Source organism: Ursus americanus, chromosome 16 (assembly GCF_024610735.1).
Source record: "Ursus americanus isolate L20-20 chromosome 16, mUrsAme1.1.p, whole genome shotgun sequence".
Taxonomy (NCBI): domain Eukaryota; kingdom Metazoa; phylum Chordata; class Mammalia; order Carnivora; family Ursidae; genus Ursus; species Ursus americanus.
Window position 1 is genome coordinate 58,925,508 of NC_142142.1, and position 12,008 is coordinate 58,937,515.

Here is a 12,008-nt window from a genome sequence, read left to right on the forward strand (position 1 = left end):
TCTTTCTTCTGTGGGCTTCCTCTTGCTCTTTGTTTCTTGCAGTTTATTTTTGAAGAAACTGTTCATTTGTCATGTAGAGTTTACCGCGCTCTGGGGTTTGCTGATTGTATCTTTCTAGTGAGTTTACAGTATTTCCTTCTCAGAATGTTTTTAAATGCATAAAATAACATAAGTGGGATTATAATGGCAACCAGTTTCATGTGTTTGGGTATTAAACTATTAAAAACACATGGTGATATATGTTAATATATATTTCTTTTTTAAAAGAGAAGTCATTAAATAAGGTGTCATGAATGGGTGTTTAACCATCATGACGTGGAGTCATGATGACTGTAAATGGTATTTTGAATTTCAGCAACAGCTGTCATCTGATAAGAAAATGTTTGTGATTCTTTGGCAGTAAGGTCTTAGGCACTGCTATTACTACTGTAGTTTGTTGCCTATGTTCATAATTGAAGGGAATGTTAAACTTCAGTTAAATGTTACTGAAAATCAGGGTGTATTTTTTTCCCCAAGTTCATAGATTCTCCAGAATATTTTCATTGACCTGGTCCATGAGCCCCATTAAAGATCCTGTGGTCTCTCTCTCTCTTTTTTTTTTTTTGGCAAGAGTATTTCATAGATATTGTGTATTGCCATCAGGAGTTGCATAAAGTTTGCTTGTTTCTTTGCTGTGTTAGGAGCTATTGAGGTTTATGGCCTAGATTCCTTACTTTATTAGGGGTTGTAAGCCATTCGATTTCTGTCATTCTGCTTTTAATTATGATCCATGTATTTCTGCACAGAAAAGCCCTGTCATCAGATCATTGCCCTGAGGTATCATTTGTACAGGAAGGGCAGGGTAACTGTTTGTGTGTCAGCTTTCAAAATAATGGTTTGTTGGTTCCCTAGCATCCTTCAAGATGACCAGTGAGTTTTATTTTTATTTTTTTAAAGATTTATTTATTTATTTTATGGAGAGGGGGAGAGAGAGAGAGAGAGAGAGGGAGGGAGGGAGAGAGCATGTGCAGAGGGAGGGGCAGAGGGAGAGGAAGAGAGAATCTCAAGCAGACTCCGCACTGAGCGTGGAGCCCAAGGCAGGGCTTGGTCTCACCACCCTGAGATCAGGACCTGAGCCAAAAGCAAGAGTCGGACACTTCACCGACTGACTACCCACGTGCCCCATGAGTTTTATTCTATTGCTTTAAAGCATTGCTTATTAACTCATGGATTTAAACGTATTTGAGATGCTTCAGTCCATTGCAGCTGTTCTTACTGATGTTCAGAATGTCTTCTCGTCATGACTACACTAGTCTTTTGCTCACTTTCTTGCCATCCTGTGTGACAAGGTGTTCTAGGCTTATTTCGTACATTTCTTACCCCAGGTCCGAGATCAGCCGTGCTCCAAGGAGCCCTAGTTCTTTTTAGTGGGAAATCGTATTTAGTTGCCATATCTAGGCACTTAAGAGTGTTCATGATTGTTGGTTGGTCATAGTTTCAGACTGGCTTTTTAGTGGACAGAGATAGGAATTATATATTTTTAAAATATATAAAATGGCATATGTGTTAATTCTAATTTTCAATAAAGTTCAGAACAATACGGGGTTTTAACTTACCCTGTTCCATCTCACATCTTTATCTCCTTTTTCCTATACTATAAGTCAATGCATCAGTATAATTTCTTTTCTGCTTTATTCCAGTCTCAAAATAATGTTACTACCTCCAGGGGCGCCTGGGTGGCTCAGTTGATGAAATGTCTGACTCCTGATTTCGGCTCAGGTCGTGATCTCAGCATCATGAGATCGAGCCCTGCATTAGGCACCACGCTCAGTGGGGAGTCTGCTTGAGATTCTCTCTCTCCCCTTCCCTTTACCCCTTCCCCCAAATCCTGCCTCCAAACAGTTTAAAATATTTTGCAGTTCTTACTGTTCTATGGTCCATCCCATTAGGAATGCACTGTCAAATTCGTGTTTTAAAGTCATTTGAAATAATTTCTATTTGGTCTTGCTACCAACTTAAAGCGTCCTTAAGTCATGTAACATTTTGGTTTTTATTTTATTTATTTATTTAATTGTATTCTATTCTGTTTTAAAGATTTTATGTTTAAGTAGTCTCTACACCCAACATGGGGCTTGAATTCAAAACCCCAAGATCAAGAGTTGTCTGCTTGTACTGACTGAGCCAGCCAGGCAGGTGCCCCTGTTTTTTATTTTAGACGTGGCTTTTTAAAAATAAAATTCTTGCTCTATAATTCTGTAAAACAGTCACATGGCTCCTAAAAGAAAACTATAAAACAAGATATATTCAGGCATATACCTTTTACTTGGCTGTCTTTCCTGATCTTTGAAAACAGTTTTGATTTTATCTTTACACTTAAAAATAGCACATACAGGTAAATGTTAGCATTTCATACTCATTTTCCTCGACATTTGCTTCTTTTTAAAGTAGATCCTGGCAGTAACTTTATAGCAGATAGAAATGTTTGCCTGGCTTTTTATAGCCCACAGTCCTCCTTTGTGTTTATTCGGCTAGTTCGCTGTTGGTAGGCATTTAGGTTTTTTCTGTAGTCTTTTACTATTATAGATAGTGGTGGAATGAATAGCCCGTATATAGGCCTTTTGTATTTTTGCCAGGGGATCTTGGTGATAGACCCTAGAAGTAAAGTAACTAGAAATGCCCCCGCCTTAAGGACTGTGTCATTCTGCTTTCTTACCAGCAATGGTCAGAAGTACCGTTAAGCTTTTTGCAGTGTCGAAAACAGATTCTGACCAGACTGCTCTCATTAGTTCCGTGGACTCCTAGAGTTGAGCGACCTCGGCCTTGGAGGCACTGCCCTAGAGCCCTGCTCCTCGAAGTCTGGTCCAGGCACCACAAACACAGGCAGCACCGAGAGCCGGTGTGAACTGCAGAATCTCAGGCTTCTCTCCAAATGTATTGAATCAGAACACACAATTTTTTTTAAAAGATTTTATTTATTTACTCCAGAGAGAGCAGGAGCATGAGTGGGGGGAGAGGCAGAGGGAGAGGAAGGAGCAGATTCCCCGCTGAGCAGTGAGCTGGATGCAGGATCCCAGGACCCTGAGATCATGAGCTGAGCCAAAGGCAGATGCTTAGCCAACTGAGCCACTCAGGGGCCCCCAGAATGTGCAATTTAACAGGATTTTCAGGTGATTCACATCACGTTAAGATTGGAGAAGCGTCGGTCTGGAGTTGTCTTTGGTGCGACCTGTGACTACTTAAATTAAAATGCATTATATTGAAATACGGTAAAAGCTTCAGGTCCTCATTCACAGGCCTACCCCCATGCTCAGTAGCCCCCTTTCCAACTTTCCGTCACTGTAGTGACTCCGCTGCACTGTGTTGGTCTGTGGCTACACTAGCCATTTACTGCTATTTTAATTTGAATTGAAATTACATAACGTTCAAAATTCAGTTCCTCGTTTACATTGGCCCCATGGCAAGTGCTTCACTGCTGCCTGTGGCCGGAGCCTACTGTACTGAATGGTGCATCTACAGAACATTCTCGTCATCTCAGAGATTTCTGTCGGATAGTTCTGGTCAAAAGGTTTCTGAAAAGCTGGGTGAGCCAGAGGCAGGAAGGAAAGAAAATGCATTGTGTGCCTAATACGGTAGGTGCTTTTATATAGGTTACATTAATGAACCCTTAAACTCATACAGGTGGTGTTACAGCCGTTAAAAAAACAAACCAGGGGTCACCTGGACGGCACACTTGGTTGAATGTCTGACTCTTGATTTCGGCTCAGGTCCTGATCACATAGGTTGTGACATGGGGCCCCCCATTGGGCTCTGCACTCAGCGGGGAGTCAGCTTGGGATTCTTTCTCTCCCTGTCCCTTTGTGCCTGCCCCCATTTGTGGGTGTGTGCTCTCTCTCTGTCAGATGAATAAATAAATCTTAAAAAAACTTTAAAAACAGAAACAGTTTTTGAGAGACAATTCAACTTCATAACACTAATAAGGGGTGGAATTAAACTCTGATTTAAAGTCTACAGTTCTCTACGCTGTGTTCACAAAGAATTCTCCTTTCCTAAAGATCACATCTGGGGTGCAGTCTCCACCAGCCTTTTATAAAACAAAACGTGATGTGAACCCCTGTTTTCCACTTGCCTGCCCCTGTTCCTCTTCTCTTTCATGTTTCAAATTTAAATCTAGACCCCAGTGTTCTCTAATTCCTGTGCTTATATTCATGCCACTATCCTATTCCTTGAGTTCACTTCTAAGTGTTTCCTAGCTATAGTATTTGTCTACCTTGCATTTTAATGTTATGAAATGTCATTTACCATTACTACATCTCAAGAATTAATTGCGTTTATTCACTAATCTAATAAACATTTACTGAGTATGTACTCTGAGTAAGACATAATCTAGTGGGGGAGAAAGAAAACACACGTTTCCTTTCCTTACTTGCCTTCCTTTTAAGGTAATGATCTATCCTAGTACACATTCTAATCTTTGAAATTTGGCTTCTTTGGCCTTGAATATGCTTTTTTTACACAAGACTGTGGGTTCTTGTGTTTATTATTCTAGCTCCTTGTGTTTATTAGAATGACATGGTACTGGGGCACCTGGGGGGCTCAGTTAGTTAAGTATCTGCCTTTGGCTTGGGTTACGATCCCAGAGTCCTGGGGTCGAGCCCCACATTGGGTTCCCTGCTCAGTGCGGAGCCTGCTTCTCCCTCTGCCCCTCCCCCTGCTCGTGCTCTCTCTCTCTCTTTCTTCAACTAAATAAATGGACTCTTAAAAAGAAAAAAAAAAAGAATGACATGATACACTAGTGGCTAAATTTTTGAATCAGAAATGTAGATATGGAAGGAATAGAACCTGTCGTCAAGGCTGCTTCTCACTATGTAGAGAAAGACTATTTATTCTCTAGCTTGCTGCCAGTATCCTTGAAAATGCTGTAGTAATAGACACTAGATAATCTATGTGCTACGGGTGAGGATTTGGTCTAAGTGACTATTTCTTTTCAGATTTATAATAGGATTTTTATAGAGGGGCTGGAAGTTACTCTTCTGTACCAGGTTGGTGTGATGGATTTTGCAATCTCCCCAAGGAAGGTGTGCTCCGTACAAGTCTTTTCGCCCTAATATGAAATCCTGCCATTAGCTGACGATGTGCAACCCAGCAGCACAGATTTATTGAGACATAAAGTGAAGAAAAATGTGTGATTTGCATTCCAGCAATGCATTTTATCACTCATTTGGAACTCTTTCTTTCCCTCAAATAAAAGGGAGAGAATAACTCAGTGGTTTGCCATCCTCAATGTATATTAGACTCACCTAGGGGGCTATTCAAATGGACTGCTGTTGGGACCCCATCTCCTGAGAATCTCATTTAACTGGTCTGGGCTCAGGTCAGGTTTGATCGTTTGTTTTTAAATTCTCAGATGATTTTTAAAAAAATATACGCTCAAGGGGCGCCTGGGTGGCACAGCGGTGAAGCATCTGCCTTCGGCTCAGGGCGTGATCCCGGTGTTGTGGGATCGAGCCCCACATAAGGCTCCTCCGCTATGAGCCTGCTTCTTCCTCTCCCACTCCCCCTGCTTGTGTTCCCTCTCTCGCTGGCTCTATCTCTGTCGAATAAATAAATAAAATCTTAAAAAAAAAAAAATACGCTCAAGTAGAGGACTGCTGATCTAACTTATTGCGAGTTAAGAAGAGCTAAAGAAATGAATCAATCTGATCATTGTGTCTCATGTATATTTTATGTAAAACTAGTGTTGGAAGTAGGCAAGAACCCACATAGCTTTTTCTTCATTCCTGAATCTTCCTGGAAATTGTTTACTCTTCTGGTCCGTAATCAAGTGTTTCATCCTGTGAACCTTCTCTGGGCAGTCTGGATCCTTTCTTCCCCTTGGCCACAGACCCAGCTCAACACCGACACTTTCCATTTTGTTGTGAGGTCTCTCTCCTCATGCAGACAGAAAGCCCGTTATCTTGTTTAAAAATGGCCAGTGTCCCATTAAGCACTGACATGTACCAGGCACTGTGTTCATCATGGAAGATATAATGTCCCTGTCCTCTTGGAGTAGAGAGTTGGAGGGGGGAGACCCACAAGCAGTGTGGTAGGTGTTATTTCAGAGCTCAAAGTGTGAGCCCCCTGATGTGGCCTGGGTAGAATAGGGTCTGGGACCAGGAAATACGTGGGCCTTTTAAATTCTAAATCCCTTTTGCTTAGCATGTGTTAGGAACCCAGCAAACTCCAGTGAATACATGACTAAATACACGAATAAGAGAAGATAGAAGGTATAGTTTCACTAGCAAGTGTGTGCGTGAGTATGGATTTTGGAATGGAAGGAATATTAAGATATGTACTTTTATGTTTTCTGGAAGAAGGAAGGAGGAAATAAAGTGCTTTAAAATGCTTTTCTTCTTTCCATCCTTACATTCTCTTTTTAAAAGATTTTTATTTATTTATTTACTTGAGAGAGAGAGCATGAGCAGGGTGAGGGGCAGCGGGAAAAGCAGACTCTCCACTGAGAAGGGAGCCCAACGTGGGGCTCGATCCCAGGACCCTGGGATCATGGCCTGAGCCGAAGGCAGACGCTTAACCGACTGAACCACCCAGGTGCCCTAAATTCTTAAACTCATGTAATATATTCAAGTAGTAATGTGGTCAGAAGTGACCTTATTCATTTATCTTCACCTGCTTTCCTACCCTACCCCCTAATGATTGATAGCTCTTGTTTGCTCTGCTTTCCGGAGGCCTGGCTCCCACAGCGGGAGGCTACCTTGGGAAACGTGTCTTAGACTTGGACCATATCCTGCCATTGAACTTCACTGCAGCCGAGGTTCCGTTTAAAAAACCATGACAGGATATATCCCATGGTTAGAGGCACGTTGCTTCTGGCAGCTTCCCTTAGAAAGGGACAGGTTTTGTTATGGTTTACAGAGTCCCTGTGTTCAGGTCAGAATTCCCCATGAACTAGGACCTTGTGAAATACGAATGCTTAAATGTGAGGGCATGGTAACAAAAATTATTCTGAGGCCTTTGGTATCTCTCTCGAAAGTCTGAGTAGTTTCCTCTTCTTTCTCCCTTTGTTCAACCTCCATCCCCTTCAGCTTCTCAGCTTCTCCCTCTCTCCGTGTCTCTTGCTCTCGCTCTCTTGCTTCTCCATTATAGATGAGGTCATTAGGATTTGGAGCCAAGAGAAGTGCATTCCTGTAACTTTAAATCTCCATACTCAGTTTGCGACTTTTTTTTAGAAGATGGTGATACTTTATAGTGGAGGACAGCTTGCTTAATTGTGCTATTTTAGATGGCAAATGGCAGCTTACTAGAGGAATTTTGTCAATTTGTGAACGGGATTTCATGCTTCCAGACTTCTTATTCTCACTTATTTCGAATGTATCGTTGCATTTTAGTCTGTTATGGGGTGTGAAAAATGCTCCGAATTTGGTTAGGTAATGGGTCACTTGGTTAGCTCTCTGGTGCCTTGTACTTCAGACCTCCAGCTGCCCGCTGATGGACAGGGAAGCAGGGTTCATGCTGGTAGGAGAGAGATCCGCCTAGATGCCTTTCTTGGCAGTGAGGTGGGGGGCAAGGGTCCCTGGAAAAAGGGGTTTTCAGGTGTCAGCTCTGTTATGAAATCATAAGAGAAGGGACACAGGGTGAAGAGAGGGGTCTGGGGGAGAGGAGTGAGGAGAAAGAGATCAGAAAATAAGAAGATACCAACTTTGAGGGATGATCTCACGTATTATCCCCAAACCATGTGCTGCCAGGGGAGCAGCAGATATTTGGTGATCAGAAAATTTGGGCATCAGCTCGGCTTCTGTATCATCTTGGGCAAAACACTTCCTTCTTCTGGTTCACCGTCTCTTCAACTTAAAAAATAAAGTGGGGGTTAGCACCAAAGGTCTGTACTTCTGAGACTTCCTTCCAGGGAGGAGAGGAGAAGTTTCCCTAGGTCCTTTAAGTAAATCTGAACCCCTGATCCGGTCTTTTACTAGCTGAGAGCACTGACTTCCCCAGCCTTCTCCTGGTTGAACGACTGTGGGTGAAGCATGGAGCCTCTCTGGGTACCGTTGTCCTCATCCGTAACGGGAGGGTGGTTGTACTTTTCTCTGGTGGTCGTGGGGATGATGTTGAGAACGTGTGCTATAGTGATACCAGTTGAACAGTGAAATGCAGGAGAATTGGAACCATTTCTTTGTTTAGGTGTTTTTCCTCACATGATCCCTGAGGGAAGTATACAGCTGGGGACAGTGACACAGAATGAATACACTTCCCCACTTTCTGGCTTTGGCTCCTTAACTTCTGTAGTGCTCTAGGCAGACCAAGTAGCGAATTTCTTTTCTTTAGCCTAAAATCTAGAATCAGTGTCTCCTTTAGAAAGAAGTGAGCACGAGAGGAAGACGTCAAAACCCCTGGATGCATTTTGCCTCATCCTCCTGTGATGGGCAGAGCATCCCCAGAAAGACTGCTACCCGTGTGGGGGCGAGTCCTGAACTCTTTGCTCACCTGGCTGAAAATGTCCTTCTGCAGCCTAAAAAAATGTCTTTGCATCTGGCCAGTTACGGATACATTCTTCCCCTTGAAGGGTGGAGATTCCTGTAGTTCCTTCCTTTTGAGAGCAACAGAGTAAACAACATGAAGTGATAGAACCCTTTAAAGAGCCGTCTAGCAAAACAAATAAAATTGAAGATGCTTCTTCTAGCCTAAGAGCAACCATTCCACTCTATTTCTTCAGAGCAAATGATTCCTTTAAACTTCGTGGAACAAATAGGAAGCCATTATATTTGTAGGATACTCTGAGTAGTCCCTATCAGGCCATCCTGAGTGCTCATGTCAGGCCACCCTAAGATTATATCTGAGCATATCAGCAACCCAGTTGCATCAGTTTGCTAAAAACCAGAAAAACTCTTAAGATTTGTCCACTGGGAGACATATGCAAGAATATCTGCAGAGGCATTGTTTATAAGAGCTTGTGCTCGCGCGCGCGCACACACACACACATACACACACACACACACACACTGGAATACAGCTTCAGTATCAAGAAGGGAATGGATAAAGTGATATCATGGTAAAAAGGAATGAACCACACAACTAACGTATCAACACAGGTGACTCTCCTACAATGTCAATCAAAATAGCGAGTTGCGACAGAGGTATACATACATATTATGCTGTTTATATAAAATTTTAAAACAAGCAGAACAGTGCTATTTATTGCTTAGGGATATTTACATAAATATTAAAATATATGGAAATGCATGGCATGATAAATGCCCAGTTCTAGAATAGCTAGTTACCGCAGAGAGCTGAGGCTGGGGAGAGCGGAGGGGGATATGTTGATGTTGCTAGTGTTTTGTGCTTAAGCTCCCGGGTAGATACATAAATGCATGTTGGCTGTACATTATACTTTGTTGTATTTTAAATATCTTACAGAAATTTAAAAAATCAAAAATTAAAGCTGTGAGAGTAGTCCAAGATGAGACTGGCAAAGTGAGCCAGGGGTCAGATGATGGGGTGCCCTGTAGGCTTTCATCTAAGGACAAAGGGGATCCATAGAAAGATTTCAGGAAGCGTGAGAGCAGGAGGAGCAGAGGGAGAGGGAAAGCATCCTAAGTAGGCTCCATGCTCAGTGTGGAGCCGGATGTGGGGCTGGATCCCACGACCCTGAGATCGTGCCCTGAGCCGAAATCAAGTCGGACCCTTAACTGACTGAGGCACCCAGGCGCCCCTCAGTTTTTATCTTCTTGTCCTGACACGTGGCAAAAGCTCTGCAAGTGTTGGTTGACTCACCCCACAAACTTCCCTTTTCTCTTTCAGCCCCTGGGCTAGGATTGTTTGAGGTTAGTTGCAAATTACTGAAACAGTCATTCCAGAGGAAAAAATACACTGTAAACTCTTAGAACAGGTATTCTGCAGTTTTGATATTTGCTACTTTACCTAGAGCAACTCTGGAAGGATTTATATAGAGAGCATTTTAAACAAAAGGGGCGGTGTTCTCGGTCCTGATCTCTGATCCTTCCAAGAGTTGTCTTTATAATCTCTTTTCAATTTCTTTTTTGTCAGTCTTCACATGTTCACTCTTACTGCCTTCTGCTCATCTCCCAGATCTGTTTAAACGTCATTGATCCTTCAACAAGATGATAATGATAATAAATAATTAATAAACCTGTTTTCGGCACTGCTGCTTATTCTTCAGACTTTCCTTATCTCCGTTCTCCTTTTCATCATTTTACAAAAGCAGCCGGTCATGCTTGGTGCATTCACTGGCTCGTGGTCTACTCACCCCACCCACTGGAATCTGACTTGAGGCATTCCCACTGGCCAAAAGCTTTCCTGCAAAGGTCTGAGTACTGCCAGCTTGCGGATCCAGCTGTGTCTCTTTAGCCATAAGGCCACCCCTTCTCTCTGTACTTTTTGATACTATCGTATTGATCATCTCTTGATTTTAAAAAAGTTTTTCCCCTCTTAGCTTCTGTGTCACGCACTCTCATATTTTCTGGTGTTTCTCTGACTTTTGCACTTCACTGGAAAACTAGAGAAGTATCTTATATTTGGAGTTACCATATATTTGGGCATGTATGATCATTTCTTTATCCATTTACATTCATTCAGCAAATACTTACTGAGTGACAACAAAGTGCCAGGCCCTTGCTGTGTGTAGTGGAGAGAAGACAGAGGCGGTCTACCTTTCTGAAGTCCAGTGCTTCAACTTTGTTATTTAATACTGTGTGACAAATTACCACAAACTTAGTGACTTGAAATAGGCTCCGTTGTTGTGGGTCAGGCCTGTCTCTGCCCTCTGCTCCGGGGCCTCTCGCAGGGCTGCGGTTGTGGTCTCTGCAGGGCTGGGGACCCAGCTGCAGCCTCACGTGGGGAGGACTTTGCTTCCAGACTCATGTTGATGTTAGCGAGATGCATTTCCTTGCGGGCCGGTGCGCTGATGTTCTCAGTTCCTTGCTGGGGTTTGGCGGGGGCACCTTCAGTTCCTCTCCACGTGGGTCTCTCTGTACAAGGAGAGGGAAGCTAGCAGGGAAGAGAGTCGTAGCAGGGAAGAGAGTTGACTTGTAAGACGGAAGTGACAACCTTATGGAATGTATTCGTGGAAATGACATCCCACTACTTTTACTGTGTTGCACTGGCTAGAAGCAAGTCATGGATCCTGCACACACTCAAGGGGAGGTTACACAGGGCGAAAATGCCAGGATGCAGAGACTCACCAGGGGCCTTCTTAGAGTCCGCCTGTCAAACCTCTCACTGTTTTCCCTCCAGCGATACAGCCCTCTCAGTTTCTGCTGCTCTCACGCTGAACTCATGACCCTCCCCTTGCCCAGACCTACCTCTCGTCCTGTATTCCCTGACCTGGTCGGCAGCCTCGTATCTGTCCAGTCATCTACTCTAGAAACCCAGTGATCGGGGCTTCCGGGTGGCTCAGTCAGTTGAGCGGCTGACTCTTGGTTTTGGCTCAGGTCATGGTCTCAGGGTCGTGGGATTGAGCCCCGTGGCTGGCTCCACGCTCAGCCCAGAGTCTGCGAGAGAGTCTCTGTCTCCCTTTCCCCCTGCTCCTCCCCACCCTGTGCTTGCTCGTGCTCTCTTTCCCTCTCTCTCAAATAAATAAATAAAAATCTTAAAAAAGAAAGAAACCCAGGGATCATTTTCAGCAGTCCCCCTGAGGTTTATTGGGCGGCTGGGTTCCATACGTTCTATGCCTGGGGAGCCTTTCACATCATCTTCCACTTTCCAGTTGCTGACATGGCTTTCGTTGCTTGTTAAGATGCCTCTTCTTTTTAAATGCCAAAATGCAGAGTCTGGGTCTTATTCTTCTATGGATCCCAGGTGCCCTCCTCTAGAGCAGTGATTCAGTGTCGGCTACACGGGAATCACCCAGGGAGCTTGGAGCATCAGCAATGCCTGGGACCCACTGCCAGGGACGCTGATGTGCTCGGTCTGGGTGCAGCTGAACGTTGGCGTTCAAAATCTCGGTGATTCGGGGGCACCTGGGTGGCTCAGTCGGTTAGTGTCGGACTCTTGATTTTGACTCAGGTCATGATCTCAGG

At 43.7% G+C, this 12,008-nt stretch overlaps 1 protein-coding gene across 1 annotated transcript in view; it reads left to right on the forward strand.

Moving 5' to 3' along the window:
• SLC35F2 (solute carrier family 35 member F2) overlaps window positions 1–12,008 on the forward strand; it is a 45,615-nt gene that overhangs the window by 17,248 nt on the left and 16,359 nt on the right. The window lies entirely within an intron of this gene.